The following is a 25,319-nucleotide window of genomic DNA, read 5'->3' as shown; positions in this document are numbered from 1 at the left end:
CTCAGCTCCAGCCATTGCGGCTCACTTAGGGAGTGAACCATTGGATGGATGGAAGATCTTCCTCTCTGTCTCTCCTCCTCTTTGTATATTTGCCTTTCCAATAAAAATAATAAATAAATCTTAAAAAAAGAAAAATAAAGGCAAATGTGAAGAACATCCTAGTAAAATAACAACAGAAGACCAAATCATTGAACAACCCATTGCTAGAATGACAGGACCAATTCATGCTAACCCTGAATGTAAAAGGCTGAAACTCATGAATCAAATATCATAGACTGACCTACTGAATTACAGAAAACAAAACCCATGTATTTGCTGCCTACAGAACATACATCTCACCAACAAAGATCAGTAAAAAATAACATAGATTTTGATTTTATTTTATCTAGTTTCATCTCTTCAAAACACATTCTTCCTCATTAAATTCTTCACTGACTCATAGATCATAGAATAGCATCATTTTTCTTCAAGAAGGTTCTTGATTTTCCTTTTTATTTTTCTTTGACACGTTAGTCATTCAGTAACATGTTATTTAATTTCATGCATTTTTGTTTCTTCTTTTCCTCCGGTTGTTGATTTTGTTTTGTGGTTTTTCATTTAAGGGGATGTACAGTAATTATGTAATAGAGACTATCATATCTAGTAGCATGTTATTTAACTTCATGGCGTTGTAAAGTTCTATTTTTCACCCTATTGTTGATTTTGTACTGTGGCTTTTCATTTAAGGGGATGCATAGTAACTCTGTAATGAAGACTATAATATCCACATGTGAAGATATAATGCAGTATGTCTCTCTACTTCCAGATCAAAGATGGACTCTCAATAAAACTGTTAACTTTATCTTGGCAATAGGATGCAGGACTCTTTACCATCGTCCATGCCCGCAGTGATGGACATTTGACTGCTTATGAAGAACTATAATACAATGTAATTACTGAAGTTAAATAATAAATAATTAAAAAAAAAAGAACTATACTTTAGTAATAATATAGGGGAAGTTGGGAGAGGGGAAAGGGAATTTGGGGAGGGGTTAAGGGAAATCCCAAGGTCTATGGAATTGTATCATAAAATGATAACAATAATTTTTAGAAAAGTAAAACATAATGAAGCTGAGGGCATAGGGTACAGTCATCTCTGTAGTGATATTTTGAATACATTATACATAGTGACAAAGGATAGAATTGTTACAGTTTACAACTTATTTGAATCCCCCCAAAAACGATGGAACATTTTAAAAATTTTCTTTTGAACATCGGGGTTACAGAATGTGAGAGTTGGAGAGAAATAGGTCTTCCATGTGTTGGTTTACTCTCCATATGGTCACAATGATACCTCTGTGGCAGACCAAACCCAGGAGTCAGAACCTTCTTTGGGGAGCCTATATGTGTTGATAGGACCCCAAGTACTGGCCCGCCTTCCATTTCTTTTCCCAGGCAACCACTAGGAACTCAACTGTAAGTAACACAACTGGATCATATAGGACCCTGGCATCACAGGAGGAACTATGTTTCACAACTACACTGAACTCTGAGAGGAAGTTTTAAGAAAGAACAAAATGCTTTCAAGAGGGCATAAGAGAATAACTAAGCAAATGTTAAATGATAAAAGTGACATAAATTGGTTCCTGTGAGATTTTGTTGGAGAGGATGATGACAAGGATTTCATTTTTTCAAATATTTATTTTTATTAGAAAGTCAGAATCACAGAGAGCAGGAGACAAAGAGAAAGATCTTCCATCTGCTGATTCACTTCCCAAGTAGCTATCATCACCAGAACTGAGCTAGCCCGAAGCTAAGAGTAAGGAACTTCTTCCAGGTCTCCCATGCCTGTGCAGGTCCCAAGGCTTTGGGCCATCCTGGACTGATTTCTCATGTCACAAGCATTGGCCTGGATGGAAAGTGAAGCAGCTGGTACATGAAGAGGTGCCCATTTGGGATCCCTGCACATGCAAGGCAAGAAATTTGTACACTAGGCTATGGTGTTGGTCCCAAGGACTCCAATTTTAAAGACCAAGAATTAAGTTTAGACAAAGAATACTGGCTTATTTATCTAATATATCAAGTTTGTGAAGAGAATAAAAATACATACTTAAGAGAAATATATGGGGGACATTTGAAAAGACTATAAACTCAGCAGAAACTTTGAAAATACAAGTCAGGGCCCGGCGTGGCCTAGCGGCTAAAGTCCTCGCCTTGAACGCCCTGGGATCCCATATGGGCGCTGGTTTTATTTCCGGCAGTTCCACTTCCCATCCAGCTCCCTGCTTGTGGCCTGGGAAAGCAGTCGAGGACGGGCCAAGGATTTGGGACACTGCACCTGCGTGGGAAACCTGGAAGAGGTTCCTGGTTCCCGGCTTCGGATCGGCGCGCATCAGCGGTTGCGGCTCACTTGGGGAGTGAACCATTGGACGGAAGATCTTCTTCTCTGTCTCTCCTCCTCTCTGTATATCTGACTTTGAAATAAAAATAAATCTTTAAAAAAAAAAGAAAATACAAGTCAGACAATGTAATTGATAGAACAATGTTGTAGACAGGATGGTGTAAAAGAAAAAAATATGGACCCTTGGCCTTTGGCATGTATGGGAGAAGGGAAAAAAAACAGGAAGCTCAGAGACTATTAGGAAAAGAAGGAGGCTGAGAGATCACACTATAGTTAGCCTTGATAATATCAGTGACTTATTGGTAAATTAATCTGCCTATCTGTTAACATTTGTGCTCCCCAATGCAATTAATGCCTAAGATTGAATCATTCACATTACTTATAAAATCAGTAGGTTGAAAGGTATTTTTTCCCTCTGCAATATATTTTTATACATAAAGGAGTTATGAAAACAGTGAGAATTTTGCCGCCATTTCGCGGACACTGGGTGGGAGAGGGTTTCTGTTGGAGCCGGGCCGCCACGGAGGGAGAAGCTCTGTTGGAGCTTGTAGAGCTGAATCTCTGCCGCTCCCACCTAAGATTTCGAAATGCAATGTGATTCCTGTCCATTGGACTGTAAGATTTACGTAGGTAATCTTGGAAACAATGGCAAGAAACCCTCCTGGCTTTGCTTTTGTTGAATTCGAAGACCCCCGGGATGCAGCTGATGCCGTCCTCACGCTAGAGGGAAGAACGCTGTGTGGCTGCCTGGTGAGAGTGGAGCTGTAGAATGGCGAAAAAGAAGTCAAAATCGTGGTCCACCTCCCTCTTGGGGTCGTCGCCCTCGAGATGATTATTGTAGAAGTCTTCCACCTAGATGCAGATCTCCAAAACGGAAAAGCTTCTCTGGCATCCACAGCAGGCCGCTTTCTAGAGACGGAAGAAGAGAAATATTGTCTTGGGAGAGAGATCACAAGCCATCCCGCTCCTGCTCTAGGTCTCAGAGCTGATCGAGGTCAAATGAAAAAAAATAGAAGACCAGTTTGCAAGAGAAGTAGTGTACAGGAAATTACTTCCATTTGCCAGGAGTATGTACAGAAAATTCAAGTTTTGTTTGAGACTTCATAAGCTTGGTGCATTTTAAAGATGTTTTAGGTGTTCATATTTGTCTGTTGGAACAGTGGCACACAAAAATTCTCTATGGTTTGAAATGGATTGTACGAGGCATGTGATACCAAGAATTGTTGCTTTACAATGTTCCCTTCAGCAAGATTGAATTTAGTTTTGAGCTTTAGTCTTGCATAGACTGGCCTAAATCCTGCCCAACTAAAGAACACTGTCAAAAATTGAACTGAGATGTACTTTCTCATAGCTGCTATTTTAGTATGTGAGCGACTTTAGATAAACAAGCAGTTTGTGAAAGCTGCTGTGATGCAAGCCAGCAGGTGAAGATAAAAGCTGCATGTTAAAATAGATTAGAGGTTTTGAAAAACCCAACTAGTCTTATCTTGGGCAGAGGTTGTCTAGTTGGTTTAGAATCTGGTAAGTTTCAAGAACGTTTGCCTTCACTTAGGTCATAAATCCCTTCTGTAATTGCGATCTCATATATATATATATGATATATATATATATATATATACATATATATATATATATATATATATACATATATATATATGCTGTGTAATAGTCTTTATTGGGAAAATTGAGCTTTCAAAAAATACCAACGTCCTGCCAGTTTAAGGGTACGTTGTAGAGCTGAACTTTGAGTTACTGTGTAAGATTATTTTTTTTCATGCTGTCATTTGTAATATGTTTTGTGAGAGTCATTGGGATTAAATTTTTGGTTACCAAAAAAGAAAAAAGAAAGAAAAGAGAAAACAGTAAGAATTACTCAGAATTGCATTAGGGAAAAAGAAGAGATTATAGCTACGCTGTATGAGCACTGGGTCTAAAACTATGAAGTCACTTATCTATCACACCAGTATGGTACAAAATTTGAGAAGGAGGTATTTACAGACTTTGACAAATATACTACATTAATATAACATGTTAATAGAAACTGTATGCATATGAGATTTTTTGTAATGCTTCATAATGTTTACAAATTTAAAACTGCCCTGAAATGTCAACTTTAAAAAGACACAATAAAATAAAACACCATAAAACACCATAAAGCAAAATGACAGTAATATCAGAGGACCACGATGATCAACAATGTGTGTAAAGCTATGCAAATAAACAAAATGTTACAAATTAAGGTGCATGTGCACCAGGGAGGGGCAGATAGTATTTAGGTAGAAACAATGATTAGAATGTGAGACTTGAAGAGAGGTAGTAATAAGGGTTGACACAACTGGAGCATGAGCATAAACGTTGAGATTAAGCAGAAGTAGAATTGACTGGATTTCAGTAGTGGTAGCTGTGAAACCATACTGTGAAAGCGATGACAGGACCATGTGTTGAGGTCAGTGAAAAACTGTTCACAGGAGTTCACCATGGAAGAGAAGGAAAAACAGCAAGAATGAGAGAGGAGCTGTTTAATTACTATCCTTTGGCCTTTGCAATGGGAGCTGTATGCATGACATTTTTAATCTTGTGTTAAGTATCAGTCTGATGAGTATGGTAAAGCAAGGCTGATTCCATGAGCTTTACACAAACTTAGGTCTATCAACGTGCCTAACGGAAACGCAGGATCATGAATTACAGCAACAGATGACCAACTGTATTGAGTCTGGGTCACTCAATGTCAGATAAACCACATGCTGAAATACTCAATTTAGAACATAAAGCACAACAAAAAAGAGCACTGCACTGGTGATATAACTTTCTGGAAAAGAAATGATTCAAGGAGATAAGTTTGTGAGTTTAATATATTATGTAAAAGAAAAACTGAATTTTGTAATTGTGATTCCGGAGGCTTGAACCGAGATTAATGCATGGGAAATACTAACAAGTGCATTTTCACTAACATAAGGAAAAACAGATTTGAAATTAAATTTTGAAGAAATGAATTCTCTGTTGGGAGTGCTTGCAATAGAATAGGCATATAATCCCTGCATATTTTGAAGCCCACCAAAGAACAGATTGCTATGACCTGGGAGCTTGCAATTAGAGACCATTATGCTCAGTGAAATAAGCCAATTCCAGAAGGACAAATATCATACGTCCTACCTAGTATAAGACAGAGTTCATGCAAAATGAAAAATCAATAGATAAGTAGAGAGAGAGAGAGAGAGAGAGAGAGAGAGAGAGAGAGAGAAAGGGAGGGAGAGAGGAGGGGGGCTCTATAAGGGAGACTAGTATATTGAGAAATAATGATACAGTGCAGATTAGTATACCGAAAAGTAATCTGCAAGCAGTGATACAGGACGGCATGTTTCTCTACCCCAAATAAAAGATGGATCCCCAAGTAAACTGTTTTAAATATACCTTAGCAGTAGGACACTAGACTTTCTACCATTGTCTATACGTAGTGTCATTATACACTTAAATAGCAGCGTGTTGGACATGTAACTGAAGCTGAAGGAATATGTTACTGTTAACAGTGTAGGGGACAGCAGTGGGGCGGGGAGGGAAATGGGGAGGATGTAAGGAGACATCCTTAAGCCTGTGGAACTACATCATGAAAAATTAAAACTAAAAAAGCATAGCTTCTCAGGCTCCGTCCCAACATCCATGTTAATAAACTTCATTTTTTATTAATTATTTTGCATTATGTGACAGTTTCATAGGTTCTGCGAATCTCCCCACCCCTCTGCAACCCCTCCCCCTGGTGGATTCCTCCACCTTGATGCAGCATTACAGTTCAAATTCAATCAAGATTCTTTCCTTGCAAACATATACCAAGCATAGAGTCCAGATGGGTTGAACAGTTTCTTGGGGAGACCATTTCTGGTCCGAAGTTAGAGCTGGTAGAATATCATCCCAGTCAATTAAGAGTCCCAATATAACATCAACAGCAATTTGCAGCATTATGGAATTGACATGGTTTTGAGTAACCAATATGTTAAAAAAAAACAAAAAACAAGTTCTTAACCACAACCTCTGATTAGCTCATTGACATTTCAATTTTAGTTTATATACAGGACCGGCTGCTATATACCTTAAAATGGGTATAAGGTACCATTCAGCCGTCTCGTGTCTATTTCATTTTAGTATTTAGCCATCTGTTGTGTTGAAGTATAATTTTGCTGATCTTGGCAGATTTTAGGATAATCTAGACTGGCCTGTAACTCTAACAAGACATTTGTCGACAATTAAGGTGCAGAACATTTTTTGGGGGGGTGTGTGTGCAGGAAAATCCCCAACACCATGGTGAGGAGTGACTAATCTTTGTGTCCCACCCAGCGAGGCATGAGCCAATCCACGCCAGCTCTTTCCTGTCAGATTCCAAGCTCTACTTTTTGTTGTTTGTTTATTTATTTTAGGTTTTTTAGTTTGTATGATTGTTTGTTTGCTATGAGTGGTTTTCGGAGCCATCCCGATGGTCATTGCGAGGGAGGGTGGAGGTCCAGAGGTGGAGCCAGGCTCGGACCAGAGAAAGCTCTCCTCCCTGGTCCCAAAGGACGTTTATTGTTCTTCTGTTTCTGGGGACTGCTCAGGGCTTCTGGTTGTCTTTCGATGATGTTGGTTTCTGCACGGTAGTATTTGGACTTCTTCCATCCCCTGCGGAAGCTCCAGTTGGGGGGTGGGTGACCTCAGAGTACTCGGCCTCCAAGGGCATCCAATTCCCTGTGGCCTCCTTGGCAGTTGGGATATAGTCCTTGTTGCTCGTATTAGTAGTTTGTGGTGAAGGTCTGGGAGTCTTCATGGTTGGGATCCAAGCTTCCTCCTTACCACCTGCTCCACTCTGGAGTCAGGGAAGTCTTTCAGGACCATGAAAAGAGTGAGGAAAAAGTACAATATAGCCTATCAAGATCAAATCTGGTAGTTCATAGACAAGAGACTCAAAGCGGCACTAAACAATAGTAAAACGACTATACCAATGCATGAGGGAGGAATCGGGTGCGATCCTGACAACCTCTTAACAGGAGGTCATGTGCGTGGAGCAGGGGGGCACTCCAGAATAAACTTCATTTTAACACCATCCTCAGGTGATTCTGCACTTGTTACAGTATCAGTCGAGAATCCACATGCCTGTTAGACTTCTTGAGCTGAAATCTCCTCCTATTCTGTAACTTTTATCATCAATTCTGTTTTTTTTCCTTTTTTGTCCTTTATTTCTTTAATGGGTATATAAAAGTTATAACTATCCATGGAATACCACCATGAAATCTTGAGATAAGCACATATTGTACAATATGAAAGTCAGACCAAGCATATCTATTTTCTCAAGCTCTGATCAATTCTTCATTGTTAAAATATTCAAACTTCTTTTGTATAGTTTTGTTTCCTCAAGAAAAAGTAAGCACTGTATTGTCTTTACCCTTAGTTGCCTGATTTTGGAAGAGAAGAATAGAACTTCTTTGTCCAATTTTGTTTTCTGATTTTAAAAACAGTTCTTTAGGTTTGTTTTAACTGTGTGTTTCAGAATAGCAAACCCCAATAAAAAAAGGCATGGTAAACATTGCTTCATCATGTGAATTTTTTAACATTGTCTTTAGATGGTGTTACTCCAAACTGTATCTTCATAGTAAGAAATATGAAATGCTAATTTTTGAAACTAAATTGTGTCTCCTGTGAGATAATAAACTACTACTGTAATAATGTATTGATAATGGCACTGTCAGCATCTGGAGACTGCTTCAGTATCCTTCCATGGCATGGCCCTTTTGGATGAGCCAATGTTGACTTTTGGTTTTATTTTCTTTTTTAAGTTCCACTGACTAGTGAAATATTTCTCCAATGAATGAACACAGTAGAGTTGTTGATTTCTTGCTTTGTGTGGCCTTTGCTCTAGTTCCTCCATTTAAAAGCAATTTCACCGCCTCTTATTGTTCTTACTCAGCTTTGTCTAGGATTCTGGAATTTCCTTTCTCAGACAACTCAAGCTTTGTTTCACTCTGAAATGCCTGCTAAAAGTAACGGACAGTGATTCATTTGTCATCAAACTGGAGTAATTGATACATTTTAGTGACAGCTTTTACTAATATTCAGACAGCGCATTCATTCAGCTATTTACTCTAAAAGGAAATTTGTAATTAGCACAAAAGTGATACAACTCCTAAGTGACACAGAGATCTAAAAGGAGCACGGCTTTGAGTTGACTTCGAGTTAGAAATTTCACTCACAGTCTGTCATAATTCTGTGTGTGTGTGTGTGTGTGTGTGTGTGTGTGTGTGTGCGCGCATGCGGTGACTGGGTTTCATTTAAAAAAAAAAGCCTGTATTTTACCAATGGTACACCACAATTTACAATGTCTCATAGAGGATCATATTGGTACTCAGAAAAGTAGATGGTTTAGAACAAGCCTTTATGGTGGAAAAGTCAGCATATACATTGAGCATTCTCTCTTCCTGGGGAAAGAGTTGTTATTTTAGTGAGTAATGTGTTTGGTAATCTAACTGGCAACTTAATCCAATTGTCTTTTGCCCACTGATAACTGCATGATCAAGTAAAAACATTTGAAGTATGTTTCTCCATGTTTTATGAATACTTTGATAATGGTCTTATAGACAAAATGTAAATGAAAGAGTAATACCAAAATCATTTTGTGATTTTTTTAAATGACCTCAAACCTTACTATATTTCAGTTACCAACTCAATTCCTTTAGCATTCTGCTGACACATTTCCCAAATCCAGATTCTCTTAAATATGTGAGCCCAGTCTTTCTGAAAACTGGTCATAGAATACCAACATCAATCTCTCAGCAGTATTTTTCAGTCTGCAAAAAACAAAAGAGTGCTTGAAAAACTTGATTTTTTAAGTGGTGTTTTTTCAGAATTTTGAGAATTTAAGGCATGTTCTTCTTTGTTTGCAAATTGTATTTTCTCTGGCTTGAAACATCTTGTTGTAGTTGGTTCTTACGCAATTGCTTGGATTTGCAAGGAGGCCTTTAAGAATGGTCTCACTTTTCTCTTCCCTTGCACCTCTCACAATCCATTCTTTTCATATCATTCTGCCATTGACTTGCTTAACCTCAATGTTCTTGTGGATGATGCCCCCTCCATCACTTACCGATAGCACGCTGTGCTTTATATTCCCAGTGTGGGCTCTTTCCCTACTTGTTCTATGGGATCCCAGTTAGAGATTCTCTGCTGTCAGGCCTAATTGTTCTCTTTCACTATCATTTCCAATAAGTCAATTAACCTTCCCTATTCTTCCACTTTGAATGCTCTTCTGTTCATCCAAAGGGTTATTATATAGTCAACATCATATCTGTCATCACGTTGTGTAAGTACTGAGAAGCTTCAGTGACTTTCTAAAGGAGAACAATGGCTTTTCTACAAACATTCCTTGAAAAGTATAGTAAATAGGGCTGGCAAGGTGGCTTAGTGGCTAAATCCTTGCCTTGAATGCACCAGGATCCCATGTGGTACTGGTTCATGTCCCAGCTGCTCCTCTTCCCATGTAGCTCCCTATGTGTCAACTGGGAAAGCAGTTGAGGACATCCCAAAGACTTGGGACCCTGCATGGATGACCTGGAAGAAGCTCCGGACTCCTGGCTTTAGATCAGCTCAGCTCTGGTCATTGCGGCCACTTGGGGAGTCAAACAATAGATGGAAGATCTTTCTCTCTGTCTTTCCTTCTCTCTGTATCTCTGCCTTTCCAGTAAAATACACAGGTAGATGCATACATACGAAAATACATAGATAAATCTAAAAAAGAAAATTAATGCTTAATGAATAAAATGGCATAAAATTCATTACATAATTTGCTCCCCAAATCCTGGTAGATTGAATGAATGACATACAAACACACTTTGCTAATATTGATGGAATGAGTCACATGATTATCTTAAAGATAATAAAACTGTTCCAACCCAAAGTGCGTGATATTTGCCCTTTAGTCATAGTCTGTATTCACAATAATGTTTTTCTCTGCTAAAGAAGAATGAAAGAACACAATCCACATCAAAACACAAGGTGAGAAACATGAATACAAACATGGCTCCAAGCTATACCTTTGCACTGTTTGAGATCTGTACCCTAACCACACATTTCCGTGAGCTTGAACCAGGTGGTCATGAATAAAACTAAAGGGATTTTGGTTTGGTTTAATGACGAAAGACCTCCTCGGAGATGACAGGTGGACAGTGAGTATCCTTCAACCCATGAAAGAATGGACATGAGCTACGGTGCAGCAATCATCAATAAGGCCTTTTGATTTGTGAATACGTGTCAGTAACATTAAGGAAGTAAAATTTTGCAGTGTATATTGTGCCAAGGCCATTTCATCTCTCCAGTAGCTGCCGAGATATTTTAGTACTTCTGTGATTTTTCACAAAATCATAAAAACATCACCATTTATTGAGTTCTATATCTCTTGTACCATCCACTGTCCTCCAAATTGCATGTCAATTCTAAACATTATAAGCCCAAATCAAACTTGCAGGATTTTGCATGTGTGGAAATTGTATTCCTGTTGATACTAGGTAGAGTTCTACATACCATAATAATTGACTTGAAATAACACATTAGGTTACTACTCTATTATGTAGAGGAACAGTAATTTTTTAATTTAATTTTATTTTTGATGATGTTAATATAGTTGATCAGGGTCGGAAGGATTGAGGATCAGGGGAAAGTGGTCAAGGCGCTGTACGCTTTCTTTTTCTTGTTCTATTCAGGGGAAGGAGAAATAAAAATCATGCCAGCCTCCCAACCACCACAGTACCTTGGGATGGGGACAGCTGCCTGTTGTCATCCAAGTGTTTCCATTGTGAGGACCACTATGTTGCATATCTCCCAATATGTGAACTTTGTATGTGGAATGAAAAATAAATAACTAAAAATAAAGGAACTGAAATGATTGTCATTCTTACTGCTGAACTTTGTATACGGAATAAAAAATAAAGGAACTGAATTGCTTCTTATTCTTACTGCTGGAGTTATTAAAACAAAGAAAACAATGTATTGTTAAGTGAAGAAGGCAAAAATAATGGTACCTAGAGTAACTGAAGACACTTAGGGGGTAGGTAAGTTATTGAAACTCTCCTTTAAAACCTAATCAAAACAACAAATTTCAAAACTACTAGAGAAAGGACTTGTCCTTTAGCCAGAGAGGCCCATGAGTAGGATCCATAACAAAGGTCCAGGTAAGGATTTTTTGTATCTTTCTGACTAAGAGATCAATCTCATGTGTAGCCCATGTATCAGAATAGGGCAACAAGGAGACCAATGATTTCCAGAAAGCCACAGAAACACAAAAGCTATGTCCCAATTTCCCAGGCCTAAATTGTGATCTTAATTGACATCTCAGCAAGAATAGCTTAGACATACACAGGGAGACAAATGCAAAGTGTTTCATCATATAATCAAGGTGGGATAATTTAAAAGAACATTCAGAGACAGGATTTGGTACTTTAATTTTCCTTGTTTTGTGGAGAAATCCTCTTTTTCTGATCTGAAAGACACCATTGGCCACATCACAGTACTTCTTTTTAAAAGATTTATTTATTTTTACTGGAAAGGGAGATTTAGAAGAAGAGAAGGATACAACTATTTTCCCTCTGCTGCCTTACTCCCCAAGTGGCTGCAATGGCCAGATGAACCACACTGAAGACAGGAGCCAGGGGTTTCTTCCTGATCTCCAATCCAGGTGCAGGGAGGGTCAAAAGGCTTTGGAGCATGCTTCACTGCTTTTCCAGGCCAGAAGCAAGGAGTTAGATGGGAAATGGAGTAGCTGAGTCATGAACCAGCACCCATATGCGATCCCTGTGGTCGCAAGAAGATTTAGCCACTAGCCACAGTGCTGGGCACATATCACAGTATTTTCAAATAGGACCAAAAATATTTAAGGTCATAAGACAAAGGAAGAATGATGCGGTAGCAAAAAGGAGCCGATGTTATACTGCACCTTTCAGATGTCCAACAGAATATTTCTGATATTCTTGATCATAAGGAGAAAAAAAATAGGTGTTTGAGAGACAGGGAATTGGGGCAGTGTTAAGATGTGGATTGGAATGCCCACATCCTGTATCACAAAGACCAAACCTGAGTTCTGGCTCAACTTCTGATTCCAGCTCCTGGGAGGATGCAAGCAGCTGTTCACGTTGCAGCCAAGCTTGTGGGAGATCTCACTTCAGTCCCCCACTCTAGTTTGACTGACTAAGACCTGTCTGTTGTTAAGTACTGAGCGTAAGTATTTGGGGATTGAACCAATGCACAGAAGATCTCTCTTTCTCCCTGTCTTTCTGTGTGTGCATATGCGTGTATATCCACCTTTCTAAATAATTGATTTAAACATGAAGCCTTTTCATCTTTCACATAACCGCTGTGATGACTGTCACTGCACTTTACTCTCTAGCAATATCAACTAGAATATCAATGAAACATCAAGTTTTAATTTGCCTCCCAGGAAATTTACTGCCTGATGTATTCCTCTGATGTGTTAGGAATTTAAAAGCTGCCTATAATGCTCTACAGTTTCTAAAATCCAAATTTTCTGAAGACCTTAGAGCCAACAGACAAGGATGTCTGATAGGGACAACTTACATAGTGATAACTCTGATTGATGGGCTGTGTACAACTTTCAAAACTGAAACTTTAGCTTGGTTCCATGATTTTAAAAGTAATAGAAATACTTTCTAAGGTTATTTGAAAGTAAATTTTAGAATACATCTTAAAATGGCATAATTCTAAATGTAATGAATGCATGTAGTCTTCGAAATCTAAAATAGAACAAATGCAAATTTGTGATCATACTGGATTTAAACAAAGCGATCTGTGAGTTGAAAAACATAAGGAATGTTGAAAAAAGAGGTAAGAATTTTCATCAGTGACATTATCTGTGACCTTTCATGGACTTCAAACAATTTTGTACTTAAAGGGATTGGAGGGATTGGTGCCCTGGATTAGTAAAGTGTGGTGCTGGCATTCCATATGTGACCAGGTTCACGCACTGCTCCGTTCCAAACCAGCTCCCTGCTTATGGCCTGGGAAAGCAGATGAAAATGGCTCAAGTCCTTGGGCCTCTGCATCCACCAGGGAAATCTGAGGAGGCCCTGTCTCCTGGCTGTTGGCATCTGACTCCATTCCTGGCTTCTGGGAGTGAACAGGCAGATGGAATATCTCTGCGTGTGTCTCCCTAATTCTGTCTTCCAATTAAAATGAAATTTTAAAAATTACTCAAGTGATTTTTAGCAGAATCATGAACTACTTCAAAGGCTATTCAATGGATTATGAGCATTTAATAGGAGACATGAAAATGCTGAATATGATTTTTGTGCCTTTATAATCATTTAAAAGAAACTTCATGCCAGCAGTAGATGCTTTTGTGGTAGTTTCAGAGCATGTCATTACTCTGGAATTTTCCTTTCTTGTTTTCCTCCTCTAGAAAGCATGCCTTTAAAACTCCTCTTATCTCTACTTGTAAAGATGGATGGAAGCTGCTTATCTTGTCTGCATGCTTGTCAATCCAACCTTCAACTTGCTTTGCAACCTAATGCATTTCCAAAGCATTTGAACTATAAACTTTATAGGAATAGTCCATGCTTTGCAAATCACCAAAAGCATTCTAGGATTCTAATAACATGTGACTAATTGTAAATGATACTAAAATGAAACCAGCTTTTGAGAAACTTCTGATGCTCTGAATAGCTGCTACAGATATTTTTCCACTGAATCAATCAATAAAGTTTGATTTATTTTTAGAGAAATAGATTATATGGTCTTTTGAAATGGAAAAAATATAAATTACAGAAAATGTTAAATAAGGAAACTAAATATTTGAAGTAGAAATTTTATTACAAATATAATTGATTAGGAATTATCACTATGCACCTTATCTATTTTCAAATACATGAAATTTATATAGATTCTGTTTAAACAGCAAATATCAATGTTTTAACTAAGGAAAACTAAAACAAAATATCAATAATACATTAGGTGTTCTATAGTAAATAAAGCGATTCTTAATTAGTAAATTACTTTCCATAATTTATGATGTTTTATTCATGGTATTGATATGTAGCTTTAGCAGAAGTCACTCAGAAATCAGTGAATAGATTGTGTTAGCCTGCCACATTTATTTACTAATGAAAATTTATACTATTTTATGTTAGAAGAGAAGAAATTGATTACTGTGTTCATAAGTTTTCAAGTCTGTAATACCAAAAGTGATGTTGAGCAACAAAAATTCTGGGAATTCAGTTGGGTGTGGTTGGATAACATTACATTTGGCATGTTCCTGCTGTGTGTCAGAGGGCTCCATTTCAATTAGCATTTTTAATAAACAAACACGAACAGGAATTATATGAATAGATGTTATGTTTAACATGATGGTATAAACACTAAGAAATTTACTAAAGGACTTTAAAATTAGAAGAAAGAAGAAAAAAACAACTCAATTAAGTTAAATGAAATTGTGTTCACCTAGAAGAACAGATTTAACAGAGATCATAGAAAAAAATTTAATTATTATTGATATGGAAACACAAATCCTTTTTGGATTTATTGTTCAGCATGAAGCAATTTTAACTCCTAACAATAGATACTGAAATAAATAATCTGGGGCCTCGTATACTATCAAACATTCTATTTTTGATTGTTTAAATTTTTGTTGTGACTCACAAGTATTGTGATCATCCTTTTTGTTGCATTGCACAGGCATCACTTTTCTCTTTCTCACCACTTCATTCTGGTCATAAATCAATTGAAAAATGTTACATGTGATCGTTTTTTAAAATCATCTTAAGATCTCATTTTCAAAAACATAAAATCATGTAAATTTACTTGGTTATTACGATAATTTGCTTCATTATAAATATAATAGCAACAATACAATGATTAGAAAATCAGTTTGATTGTTTAACTTACAAAATACCTTAAAAATATTTTTAAACTTTATCTATTTGAAAAGAAGAGTTATAGAGAGACAGAAAAAGAAAGAGGTCTTCCCTTCTCTGGTTCAGTTCATAAATAACCCAACAGTTGGGGCTGATCCAGGTCTAATCCAAGAGGCTGTAGCATTTTCCAGCTTTCCCACAGGGTACAGGTTCTATTCTCCAATGCTTTCCCAGGTGCATTAACAGGGAGTTGGATGGAAAGTAGAGCAGTCAGGATTCAAACTGGTACTGATATGGGATACTGACAATTCAACCAGCAATTAAACTCACTGTATCGCAAAGCCACCCTACAAAACATTTTAATATACATTATTTCATTCTGAAAATTCTTTAAGCATTAAAAAAGATGTAATTATTATAAAAAGACATGAGTAGAGAAGAGACAGAGAGCTGGAGATTTTTCTCACATTCCTAGGATCTGTCCTAGGATGCAGAGGTTCACATTCAGAAGTTTTGAATTTCTTAGTCATCTTATCCATGGGCTAATATTTAAAAATTGGGCATTGATCCTTTAACTTAAATCTCATTTAGACAGGACGGTTTCCCCTTTTTCTTACCCCTGTCCCTCTTCTGTTCTTTTCTGTCTCACCTCTTCATCCTATGATAGTATCTTCCCATTTTCTACCGTCTGCCCATTCAATGGACTAATAAGATTTATGTAAGTAGACACATGTTGCCTCTTTTTACAAACCATGGAACATTACAAACATAATATGTCATGTTTATCCTACAAGCAATCGAGCAATAAAACATTTGCCCTTATTATAGATCCAAGGTCCTTCATATTACCTTTTGTAACAAAATCAGTGGTTACATTAGTACTACTAGTACTAGTGGGTGGTTACTATTAGTACTCTAATCCTATAGTTACATTAGTACTATTGTTGAATTGCCATGTATGAATAGATATACACAATTTTAAACTAATGAGAATGCTTTTTTGTTATTGATCTAAACATCTCAGATTTTTAAAAATCTCTTCTATTTTAATATATAAAAAGGAAGTTTGCTTATTTTACAATTACACTTTTAACAGCATAGTAATATGCCCAATCCTTCCCTACACTCCCTCTGTCTTTTATCCCCCATTTTGTGTCTTTCCCTCCCTCATTTTAAAAGTATTTTTGCTAATTTGTTGCAATAGTATACTTTCTGATTTCTTTATAATCACTTGATTCTCTATAAAGAGTTTAAGAAATAGGAAAACCAGTGTTCCTCAAGTATACATAAGGTCTATAAACAATAATCAAATCTCAAAATGTTGCTTTTACTTGAAGACTTTTGGGCAGTTTAACTTTCTTTAAAAATGATTAATTAATTAATTAATTAAAAAGCAATGTGAAATGGTGACAGTTGACTGGGGTGTCTTTCCTCTATTGGTTCACACCCTAAATGTCTTTAGTTAGGTTTATGTTAGGCGACAGCCAGGATCCAGTCCAGGAACTCTATCCTACTATCCCATATAGTTGGCAGGGTTTCAAGCATTTGGAAAATTTTTTGTCTTCTCAGATGTCTTAGGAGGAAGTCAGATTAAAAAAAAAAAAAACAAAAAAAAAAAAACACAGAGCAACCGAGACTTAAAGTAGCACTCCAAAATGAGATCTTTCATCACAAATGGTGTCTAAATTTAAATTTTATTTCTGTTAGTGTATTTCCTAAAACTTACAGGGATCCATTTAGATCTTTTCTGACTTCTTATTATCTTCATTATGTCTTTCACATTTTTTTTCCATTTACAACATTTTGGTAACTTGGTGCTTCACTAGGCTTCAGCTCCCAATCTCTCTTCCAATTGCACATTTGAAATATTCAGATATGCCTCACCTGTTCTTTGTTAAACGACTGCATTTTGAGTTTTTAGAATGTGAAGTTACATTTTTATCTCTAGAACATTCTTTTTATTATTCCCTAGTCTTTGATTATATTTCATTTTTTTAACTTTGTAGTGAATAGTACAGTTCTAAGAAAATAACTACTCACCCCCTCCCTCAATCACACTTCTTTTTTTTAAGATTTATTTATTTATTTTTATTTATTTTTATTTCAAAGTCAAATACATATAGAGAGGAAGAGAGACAGAGAGGAAGATTTTCCATCCACTGATTCATTCCCCAAGTGACCACAACAGCTGGAGCTGAGCCAATCCGAAGCCAGGAATTTCTTCCCAGTTTCTGCATGAGTGCAGAGTCCCAAGGCTTTGGGTTGTCCTTGACTGCTTTCCCAGGCCACAAGCAGGGAGGTGAATGGGAAACAGAGTTGTCGAGATTAGAATTGGTGCCCATATGAGATCCTGGCATGTTTAAAGTGAGGACTTCAGCTGCTAGGCCTCTGTGCCAGGCCCCAATCACACTTCTTTATTTTTATATTTGTTTGTTTCTCCAATTTTTGCAAAGATTTTTATTCTATCAAATTATACATGTTTTAATATATTTTGCATTTGATTATTTCAGTTTCCTAAATCAATTATGGTCTGCTGATGCTGTTTTCATGAATTCTTACTTCTGGAAATGCACATTTTGTTGTAGCTTTAGATTGTCACTCCATGTGTTGTTGGGGTTTGCATAAGAACACACAAGGAACCTGTCTTGAAGATTGATCTGTCCAACAGGATTTCCACTAGTTTTCACCAAGGAAGCCATGATTTTAAATATGTAGGGCCTTTTTTTTTGCCAGACATATTCCACATAGTTCAGTTATAAATAAAATTCTGACTCTGCCTGAAAACAGGCTGTGCTTATGAATTAAGGTGGTAAGCAACGTTTTCATTAGAGTTGAGATTATAACAGACATAATATATTTCCCTCAATATCTTTCCTGTGTATATCATTTTTTTTCCAAATTAGTGTTCTTACCAATAAAATAGCACATTAGTAGTGTTTACTTTCTGCAGAAACATCAAATCCTACCCTCACTAGTGGAAGCTTGCCATCTAACCCAATCACACAAGGTCAACACATCTCAAACATCTTGTTTAATCTTGGCAGAGGTTTTACTTTTTACTTACTTTAAAGACAGAGTTATGGAGAGATGATGAGAGACAGAGACACAGAGGATAATCTGTCCACTGGTTCAGTGCCCACATGGCCGCCATTCCTGTGAGCTGAGTCTCCCCCAGGTCACCTATGTGGGTTCAGGTGCTCAGCCACTTGAGCCATCACCCTCTGCTTTTCCAGACTTATTAGCAAGAATCTGCTTCATAAGGGGAGCAGTCAGCACTCTAACTGGCATCTATATGTGATGCTAGCACTGAGGACAGAGGTTTGATCCTTGATGCCACAGTTTTAGTCCCCTACTTTATCTTTGAGTTATTGCAACATAATTAAATAAACTGTCAACATTAATGTATTTCCTTCTAAATGCTCTAGCATGCAATTGTTTCTAATGATGCAAAATACCTATTTAATAAAAATTAGATATAAAATAAACATCAAGTGCAAACCAGGAATCTACTTCACTTACAAAACTGTGTTACCCTTGTTTAGAGGTTATACTCTTATTCTTTATAACAGTTTAAGGTCAATTCACGTGGTACCACAACAAGCACGTTTGTACATTATTTAAAGTTCCGCTTCCTGTATCATGAAAGGCTTTGAGGTTGCTTATGAGAATGCATCAATGCCAGTATGATATCATTATGATAGGTTGAAACAGTTTATAAAGTCTTACAGGTGTTGCTAGATATGGGAGACATGCACCAGGGAATTCTGGATTAAGTTCCGGCTCCAGCTGTTGTGGACTTCGGGGAGTAACCAGCATATGAGAAATCTCTATCTTCCTTTCAAATAACATCACATTCATCAATGAGGAAAAGGTGGAGTTCACATAGTTTTTTTTTCTTATTATTATTATTTTTAATTCATTAATTACATTGTATTATGTAACACAGTTTCATAGGTACTTGGATTCTCCCCATCCCTCCCCAAACCCTCCCACCATGGTGGATTCCTCCACCTTGTTGCATAACCACAGTTTAAGTTGAGATTCCCCCATTGCAAGCATATACCAAACATAGAGTCCAGCATCTTATTGTCCAGTCAAGTTCAACGGCTTCTTAGGTATACCCTCTCTGGTCTGAAGACAGAGCCAGCAGAGTATCATCCCAGTCAATTGAAAGCTCCAACATACCATCAGCAAAAATTTACATCATTATGGATTTAATTGACATAGTAATGAGTAACCAATATGGTAAAAGCAAATGCGAGTTCTTAACCACCGTCTGTGACCATCTCATTGACATTTCAGTTTTGGTTTATACACAACATATAACAAACCTAACATAACATGTTATACATAACATCGTGTCATCTTAAATTAAGGCAAACATGTGGTATTTAACCTTTTGGGATTGGCTCATTTCCCTTAGCATTATGGTTTCCAGTTTGGCCCATTTGGCCACAAAGAACTGCATTTTTTTTTTTTTAATAGCTGAGTAGTATTCCATGGAGTAGATGAACCATAGCTTTCTTATCCAATCCTCTGCTGATGGGCGTTTTGGTTGCTTCCATGTTTTTGCAATTACTGATTGTGCTGCTATGAGCATAGGAGTGCATGTTGGTTTCTCATAAAACAATTGTTCTGGATATATTCCTAGGAGTGCTATTGCTGGATCATACGGTATGTTGAATTTGAGTTGTTTGAATGTTCTCCATACTGATTTCCATAGAGGCTGTACCAGCCTGCAGCCCCACCAGCAGTGGAGTAGGGTTCCCTTTTCCCCGCAACCTCGCCAACAAGTGTTGTTGGTGCTTTTATTCATGTGAGCCAATCTTACTGGTGTTAGGTGGTACCTCATTGATGTTTTAATTTGGATTTCCATTATTGCCAGGGAACTTGAGCATTTTTTCATATGTTTATTTGCCATTAGGGTTTGTTCTTTTGTGAAGTGTTTGCCCATTTCCCGTGCCCATTTCTTGAGTGGCTTGTTTGTTTTGACATTTTGGTTGTTTTGTAGCTCTTTGTATATTCTGGAGATTAGACCTCTATCACCTATGTCATGTGCGAAGATCTTCTCCCATTCTGTGGGTTGCCTTTTTACTTTGTTGATTGTTTCTCTAGCTGTACAGAAGCTTCTTAGTTTGATGAGGTCCCAATTGTTTATTTTGGTCTCGATTTCTACTGCATTTGGAGTCTTTTTTAGGAAGTGAGGGCCTACCCCTAAGTGTTGCAGTGTGTTTCCAACATTTTCTTCCAAAAGTTTAAAGGTTTCTGGATGTAGGTTTAGATCTGTTATCCATTTAGATCTGATCTTAGTGTATGGTGAGAGATGTGGATCTATCTTTTTGTTTCTGCAGCTTATCAACCAGTTGTCCCAACAGCATTTATTGAACAGACCTTCCCATTTGCCTGGATTGTCATTTGTCTTTTTGTCAAAGATTATTTGGCTGTATTTGTGTGGGTTCCCTTCTGGTGTTTCTATTCTGCTCCATTGATCTTCTTCTCTATTTTTTTGCCAGTACCACGCTGTTTTGATAACCACTGCCCTATAGTATGTCCAGAGGTCTGGGACTGTGATTCTCCCTGCTAACTTCCTATTCTTCAGGATGGTTTTTTGTGTTTCCAGATGAACTTTTGGATCATTGTTTTCATTCCCATGAAGAATGTTTTGGGCAATTTGATTGGGATTGTGTTGAATGTATATATTGCTTTTGGCAGTATAGACATTTTAATGATATTGATTTTACCTATCCAGGAGCATGGGATGTTACTCCATCTTTCGAGGTCTTGTTCAATTTCCTTTTTAAGCAGTTTGTAGTTTTCCTCAAATAGGTCTCCTACATTTTTGGTTAGGTTTATTCCCAGATACTTCATACTTTTCTCAGTTATTTTGAATGGTATCTTGCTGGTTAAATCTTTTTCCATCTTGGGGCTGTTCGCATACACTATGGCTGTTGATTTTTGTTCATTAATTTTGTACCCTGCCACTCTACCAAACTCTCGTACAAGTTCTAGCAGTCTCTGTATTGAGTCTCTTGGCTCTTCTATGTAGAGAATCATGTCATCTGCGTATGGTGAAAGCTTGACTTCTTCGATTCCCATTTGGATTCCTTTGATTTCTTTTTCTTGTCTTATGGCCTCAGTGAGTACCTCTAGGACTATGTTGAACAGCAGCGGAGAAAGCGGACATCCTTGTCTTGTTCCAGATTTCAGTGGGAAGGGTTCCAGTTTTTCTCCATTCAGTATGATGCTGGTGTTGGGCTTTTCATATATTGCTTTGATTATGTTGTGGATTTTTCCATCTATTCCTACCTTGGTTAAGGTTTTTAGCAGGAAATTGTGTTGGATTTTGTCGAAAGCTTTTTCTGCGTCTATTGATACTATCATGTGATTCTTGTTTTGCAATGTTTGGATGTGGTCTATCACATTTATGGATTTCCGAGTGTTGAACCATCCCTGCATTCCAGGGATAATCCTACTTGATCTGGATGAATGATCTGTCGGATGATTTTTTGAATTCTATTGGCTAGTATTTTGTTGAGAATCTTAACATCGATGTCCATCAGAGAAATAGGTCTGTAGTTTTCCTTCTCAGTTGGGTCTCTGTCGGGTTTTGGGATTAAGGTGATGTTGGCTTCATAGAATGAGTTTGGAAGAGTTGCCTCTTTTTCTATTGTATTGAAGAGTTTGTAGAGGATTGGGGTCAGTTCTGTTCGGAATGTTTTGTAGAATTCTGCAGTGAAGCCATCTTGGCCTGGGCTTTTCTTTGTTGGGAGATCTTTAATCACTGTTTCAATCTCTGCTTCAGTTATGGGTTTGTTCAGGTCGTTTGTTGCCTCTGGGCTAAGTTTTGGCAAGTTATATAAGCCTAAGAACTTTTCCATTCTTGGTGGTCTTCTGATTTGTTGGAGTATAGTACTTTGTAGTAATTTCTGAGTATGTTCTTAATGGTTGCAGTGTCTGTTGTTATGTTGCCTTTTTCATCTTTGATGCTGTTAATTCTTGCTTTCGCTTGTTTTTTCTTTGTCAGTCAGGCCAGTGGGGTGTCTATTTTGTTTATTTTTCCAAAAAAACAGCTTTTTGATTCATTGATTTTGTGTATAGTTTTTTTTTGTTTCTATCTGATTAATTTCCTCCCTTGTTTTGATTATTTCTTGTTTCCTGTTGTATGTGGGGCTCTTCTGCTGCTGTTTTTCCAAATTCTGGAGGTGTGTGCTTAGTTCCTGTATTTGACGCCTCCCTTGGGCCTTGACATGGGCTCCAATTGCAATGAATTTACCCCCCAGCACTGCTTTGGCCGTGTCCCATAAGATTTGGAATGCTGTGTCAGAGTTTTCATTGGTTTCCATAAATTTTTTGATCTCATCTTTAATTTCTTCTCTTATCCATTGTTCGTTTAATAGCATATTATTTAGCCTCCAAGAGTTTCTGTATTTCCTTGGGCATTTTGAATTGCTGATTTCCAATTTCATTCCATGGTGGTCTGAGAGGGTACATGGTATGATTCCTATCTTTTTGAAGTTATTTAGGTTTGCTTTGTGTCCTATCATGTGGTCGATCCTGGAGAAGGTGCCATGTACTGCTGAAAAAAATGTATAATCTGTGGCCTTGGGGTAAAAAGTTCTATAAATGTCTACCAAGTCCAGTTGTTCTATTGTTTGTATGAGCTCTGTTGTTTCTTTGTTGAGTTTTTGTTTTGTTGATCTGTCTGTTGTTGTTAGCGGGGTGTTAAGGTCACCCACTATTATTGTATGCATATCAATGTCTCCTCTTATGTCTGTAAGTAATTGCTTCACATAGCTAGGCACGTTGGAATTTGGTGCATATATATTCACAATGGTGATTACTTCCTGATGTATCAGTCCCCTCACCAATATATAGTGACCTTCCCTGTCTTTTTTTATGTCTGTCAGCTTGAAGTCTATATCATCTGAAATTAGAATAGCTACCCCAGCCTTTTTTTCTCGTCCATTGGCATGAAATATCTTTTTCCATCCCTTTACTTTCAGTTTCTTAGAGGCTTTTCTGGTTAGATGTGTCTCTTGTAGGCAACAGATTGATGGGTTCTGTTTCGGGATCCAGTCTGTTAATCTGTGTCTTTTGATTGGTGAGTTTAGGCCATTTGTGTTTAGAGATAATATTTAGAGAAATTGATTTTGAGCTGCCATGAGTGTGTGTAAGTGTGCAAGTGTGTATTTGCGACTATTAGAATCTCTGCCTGGTTGACTATCCTCTTATGGATATTAGTGGGGAGGTCTTCCCATTTGCCATCTTTGATTTTGGTTTTCATTTTTTCTCTCTGGGTTTAGCACCTTCCTGAGGAGGTTGTCTAGGGCCGGTTTCGTGCTAGTGTATTCTTCTAGTTTCTCTTTGCAGTTGAAATATTTAATTTCATTCTCAAATATAAATGAGAGTTTTGCTAGGTACATTATTCTTGGTTGGCAGTTGTTTTGTTTCAGGATTTGAAAGGTTTTGCCCCACTCTCTTCTTGCCTGGAGTGTTTCTTCTGAGAGATCTGCTGTGATTCTGATTTGCCTTCCTCTGAAAGTAATCTTGTCCTTTTTTCTTGTCTTAGAATTGTTTCTTTGTATTCGCTTGAAGGCAGTTTGAGGACCACATGTCTGGGTGAGGATCGCTTTGGGTCGAATCTATTGGGGGTTCTCTGACCTTCCTGGATTTGTGCTGGATTTATATTTCCGGTGTTCTGGAAGTTCTCCTGTATTATCTCATTGAACACCCGTTGCAAGCCTATCTCCTTTTCCACTCCTTCTGGAAGGCCTATTATTCTAATATTTGATTTTTTGAGGTTGTCTTTCATTTCCTGTATGGACCTATTGGCTTTCTCCAGATTTGTCTCCAACTGTATGATGAACTGCTGCCTTTCATTCTGAATGTCTTCCAATTCTGATATTCTGTCCTCTGCTGTGTTCATTCTGTTGTTTAGGCTTTCAATTTTGTGTTCTGTATCGAGGATTCCCTTTTTGACTTGATTTATTTCTGCAACGACATGGTTTTCAAATTCCTTGGACTCTTCCCAGCGCTTCTCGCTGTCTCTGATGAATCTCATCACTAGTTTCTTAAATTCCTTCTCTGGTAATTCCTCTATGTCATCATCTTGCATCTCAGGTATTGAGATTAGTTTTTGGTTGTTTTGGGGGGAAATGCTTGATCTTTCTTCTGAGTCATTACCTTTTCTGATACTTCTCCTCATTGTGTTGTTGTTTCTTGCCATTTTGGGATTTTAGCCTCTGACTTGCTTGTCCGGAGCCGTTGCCCCGGTGCTGCAGCTTATAGGAAGTTTGACCCAGCAACTGCTGTATGGAGTGTTGGCCTAAGTATAGCTAATCACAGCAGGGGGTTCCAGCTGTTTGTTGTTCGGAGTTTGCGGACCACAGCCCCGAGCTGAGTCAGGAGACTCTATGTCCCAGCCCTAGTGCCAGGCCTTCCCCCTGCAGCTCCCACTCAAAGTCGTTGCCTCACTGGAGGCCACACTGCTCCACGCCTCCGTCTGGGTTGGTTGACTCTACTGAGCTGTGTTTTGCCTCTTGGGCTCAGGGCCTCTGGGCCACCTCAGGACACAGGTCTACAGAGCTGGTCCCACCTCTTAGGCTTGGGGCGGGAGCCACGTGTAGCTGGGGCCTCTGCACCACCTCAGGCCACAGGTCCGCAGAGTCTCGTTTTGCCTCTTGGGCTCGAGGCGGGGGCTGTGGCCACGTGTAGCAGGGGCCTCTGCGCCACCTCAGGCCACAGGTCTACAGAGCCAGTCCCACCTCTTGGTCTCGGGGTGGGAGCTGCGTGTAGCTGGGGCCCCTGTGCCACCTCAGGACACAGGTCCGCTGGGAGAACTTGCCCCACGGTTCTGCAGAACAGGCTTTGCTTCGGGGTCTCCTGCTGAGCTGAGCACAGCAGGGGATCTGTTCAAGTTCACAGTCCTGCCCTGCCCCCTTTACAAGGCTTTTCTTTTTTCTTTCTTTTTTTTTTTTTTTTTTTTTTTTTTGCACTTTCTCAAAGGTGTTCCGCTGTTGGGAGCAGAGCCGTGGGAGTCATGTAGCTGTGCTCCCACCAGCCTGCACCTC

The 25,319-nt window shown here is 38.2% G+C and overlaps 1 pseudogene; it reads left to right on the top strand.

The window, feature by feature from the left end:
• The first annotated feature begins 2,967 nt into the window (after positions 1-2,967).
• LOC118758868 (serine/arginine-rich splicing factor 3-like) lies at positions 2,968-3,724 on the top strand (annotated as a pseudogene).
• The last annotated feature ends 21,595 nt before the right edge of the window (positions 3,725-25,319 follow it).

The sequence above is a fragment of the Ochotona princeps genome, chromosome 3 (assembly GCF_030435755.1).
Source record: "Ochotona princeps isolate mOchPri1 chromosome 3, mOchPri1.hap1, whole genome shotgun sequence".
NCBI lineage: Eukaryota > Metazoa > Chordata > Mammalia > Lagomorpha > Ochotonidae > Ochotona > Ochotona princeps.
The sequence above is the reverse complement of the archived record's forward strand: the minus strand, read 5'-3'. Positions and strand labels throughout refer to the sequence as shown.